The following is a 4,184-nucleotide window of genomic DNA, read 5'->3' as shown; positions in this document are numbered from 1 at the left end:
CGATAACACTAAACACTTAAAGTTTTGGCTCAGTAACACAGAACAGTTAATTTTTTGGCATTTTATCACTAACAGTAAAAAATCCTCTGTAACGTTTAATTTTATCCAGAAGGAAACAAAAACGGCTCCAAAAAGGGCAATGTTACTTTGTTCAGTATATCAAGAAGTTTTCGGCCACTTTCCGACGATTCCCGATCTTTTCGGAATATTTCCGAAGATTCCCGAAGACAGCCGAAGATTTCCGGAGCCTACCGAAGATGTACAGAGACTACCAAAGATGTCCGAAGACAACCGAAGTTTTCTAAGGAGAATTCCGAAAAAATTTGACTATATTTTCGTTTTAATACTCACATGCCTCTCGCATGCGAAAGATGTATATGTTTACAGTGTAAAGGTACGATTTTTTTAGTGAGAGAAATCCTTGCACTTCACTATATGCATCATTCACTTTTTGTAAACACAGGATATTTATCATTTAAATAGGATACAATGCCCAAAAAATATGCTAGATTAATGTCATTCCTTCTTTGTCGAAAGCTCATGGATATATGCCTTACATGATCGTCCAGAAGTTCGTACAGATCAAGGCGAAAATGAGCGCGGATGGCACGACCAGATCTGCTGAACGTTATGTCAGGTGGGGGGGAGGGGGGTACCATTGCCCACATCGCTGTCTGAGTCGGTGTCGTATTCATCCCCTTACACAGGCAGTCGAAATGAACAATGATAGGGCAGATGGCCATTGCTATAGCTTTGCTTGGATTTAACGATCTTGGATGTTCGGTGACCCCTACTTTTCTTTTCAGAAACAGATTTTAATTACAATTATCTCCACATTGTCCAAAAATGAACAAACAATCAAAGTGGGAAGTTAAAAAGAATTCAAGATTTCTGTCCTCGGGACATGGAATCCTGCCATCTTGCATAATGAAATACGTTTTGGGGGTTCTTTTCATCACCAGGACAGCCATGCTGGCAACACAGCCATGGAAGAGGTGATTTACCTGGTTAGGGCGTGGGCCTCCTGGGAAATCTTCTTTCAAGGCGACAAGGTAGGGGAGCCTATAACTTCACTTGAAACCCAACTAAGGATCAAGTTACTGATACACGACCGTAGTCAACTTAGCGAATGACAAGGGAGAGTATGTCTTGAAAGAAAATTTCCTGGGAGGCCCATGCACGCCCTAACCAGATAAATCACCTCTTCGAAGGCTGTGTTGCCAGCATGGTTGTCCTGGTGGTGTAGTGGTTATAACACCCGACTAGTAAAGGGAGCCGGGGACGTGGGTTCAAATCCCGTTCAGGGCAAATTCTCTTTCTAAACAAGAAAAAGAAAATTGCTGAACTATTTACAAGATAAAATTTATCAATACAATTTATAAATATTTTAGAAATTGTTAACTATTTATATAAATATACTGTAAATACTTACTGTAAAAGCTACAAAAATTTATTGGCCCATATTGGCCCGTAGGGCGTGCTTGAAAGAAGGGAGGTCTTTTGCCTCCCTTACTTTGACTGGGATGCCATTCCATAATTTAGTGCAAATATATGAAAATGATTTATGCAATCACTCTTAATTAAAAGGATGCAACTTTGATCGAGAGCCACCACCGCGTAGATCATAGTTGACATTCAAAACGTTGAATAATCGTTCACTAAGATAATTAGGGCCCTGCCCTTTCACACATTTATACAGAAGCACTAGGGCTTCGAAAGCGTCTTCTTGCCTGTAATGTTTGTAAATGTCCTATATTTAAAAGATGGCTATATTCCGTTGATTTTGACAAATCTAAAATAGTTCCTAGTATATAATAATTGTGCAAACCGGGTGCAACACAAACATAAGCATAAGACCGAGGTATCAGCTGTTATCGATGCCAACAGATACACTCAAGTCCACAGTGACTAAGATGGCGTCCGAAACTGTTTTTGACGAGAAACGTGACGAGGCGGTTCGCCTTTATCCCTGTCTCTATGACAAATCTTCAGATGATTTCAAGGATGCGTATTAAAAAAAGGTGGAAAGATGTTGCAGTGGCAGTTAGTGTTACTAGTGATAAGTGGACATTTTATAGCTTTGTCCGTATTGATGATCATGCATGAATTCTGATAAATCACGTTAACTATATAATTTAACTTTTAACCCATAAATTATCACTCTAGCAGGAGATGAAGCCAAGACACTCCTCACAAACTCAGAAATAAATACAGCAGTGATAAGAAGAAAATGGAGGGCAAAAATGTTTCTGGCGCTGGCACCGAAGAAGTCATGCACTGAAGCTGTAAAAGAAGCTTCAGAGATTTACCCCTTTATGAATCGCAATGGCTAGAATCTTATAAACAAAGCTGCGAAAAGCTGTGTCAAACTTCAGACCAGGAATTTGACGAAGATACTGAGGAAGAATCCACATCCATTGGCCCAGGAAGTGCGGAAACTGATTGTAAACTTGTCTTCTTGTACTTCCACGTATTGCGGAGAAGGACTGGAGTGTTCACAGTTTAATTTAATAACATTCAATTGTTTCAGTGAATCAATTAAAGTACGGTTCATTCGCACACTTAGAGATTTGTATTACTATGCTATCTGGATAAGTGAGACGACCATGCAGGTTCTTACGCAATTGTTCTGTAGAATGTTACTTGTCATTGTTATCAATGAATATTAAGTAAACTAGGCATATTTTTGTTGCCATTTATGGGTGAAGTGAAGAGTCGGATCTGTAAGGAAAAGGAAACAAACAGGTACGCAAGCCATTGAAGGAACAGAATTGGGTCTCATGAAGTCTCTTAAAAGGAAGCATCACGATTTACCCTCGGATGTTTGGAGTAGCTAGTTAGCTAATATCTCAGAGCATTGAACAGAACAACTTTAGGAATCCCAAGTGGCCGGAGGCTGTTTAAAAGTGCAGCCAGGAAATTGAACCAGGGACTCCCTGGAATAAATAGACCATTTTCAAATTCTCACGGCTGGACTGGATCTAGCATGAAATGGAGGCTATTGCGGACAAATCGTTTCAAATGCAAATTAATTTGCCCGCATTAGCCTCCATTTCATGCTAGATCCAGTTCAGCTGTGAGAATTCGAAAATGGTCTATTCAACTAGTGGTCACAACTTGTCTTGAACCCGAGATCTCTGGATCTGCGGATCTCAAAGCAAGAACTCGTCTGCCTCCTATAGAAGACAGCACGAACAGCACGAAGAGGAGAGCAGCCTGTCATTCTGCACAGAAAGATGACGATGCCTTGTTTGCGCACCCCAACTGAGACAGCTGCCAGCACATTAGAAAATCATAGTTAAGATGGAATTAAAGTCCATTATTTACCACAGGTTACTCTTATCGAGTAGCCATGCACTGGCGACTCAGGCGATACCACATCAATGGCACAGCCGGATCGGGAATAACTATAACCAGGGTGTGCTGCTGTATCAGGGCATTGCATTGAGGAAGGTGGGCCTCAATCGTCGCTTGTGAGAAAAATAGGTCAATAGCGTACAATTAAACATTTTCAAGAACTGATGATCCAACTGTTGAGTTGAAATTTCAAAGATTAAACTTTGAACGTCAACTCCAATAACCATTTAAAATTTTAAAGTTAATGCTTGGGCTGCCTATACATCAGCACCAGGGAAGGAGCGAAGTGGTCCAGTGGTCATGGCGTTGGGTTTGCATGCGGTTGCCCCGGGTTAAAATCCCGCTCTGGCCTCTGGTTTGGATTTGTTTCCGGTTGTCCCGGATTCAACTCTCTCACGCTTTGTAAACAATAGCCAACTGGTTGCCTCCTGCTCAGATGGGGTTCTTAATCATGTTTCTGTTAAGTTTGAATTGTTTCTTTCAGATTATTAAAAAAAGTGGGGTGCCTGTAAACTACAATAGCTTGATAGCTAAGTGCACTTCCGCTATAAACAAAGCAATTACATTTTACATGATGAAAGCTTCCTAGTGGTTTAATTTTTTTTTTGTATTTCAGATGGATGTCAAGACTTTGTTTCCATGAAATACACATGTTTATTGACAGACAGTGTTAAATGATATTAAATCAGGTCATTTTTGTAATATATAGATTTAGCCAAGCCTAAAAGCGGAGCTCCCTGGTTATTTAATATAAAATACCTGTAGGTTTAGTGAAAATAAAAAGTTTCGAATTGTCCGCGTTTTGATGTTTCCGGTTGCTGCTTTAG

This window comes from Montipora foliosa, chromosome 1 (assembly GCF_036669935.1).
Source record: "Montipora foliosa isolate CH-2021 chromosome 1, ASM3666993v2, whole genome shotgun sequence".
Classification (NCBI taxonomy): Eukaryota; Metazoa; Cnidaria; class Anthozoa; order Scleractinia; family Acroporidae; genus Montipora; species Montipora foliosa.
The sequence above is the reverse complement of the archived record's forward strand: the minus strand, read 5'-3'. Positions refer to the sequence as shown.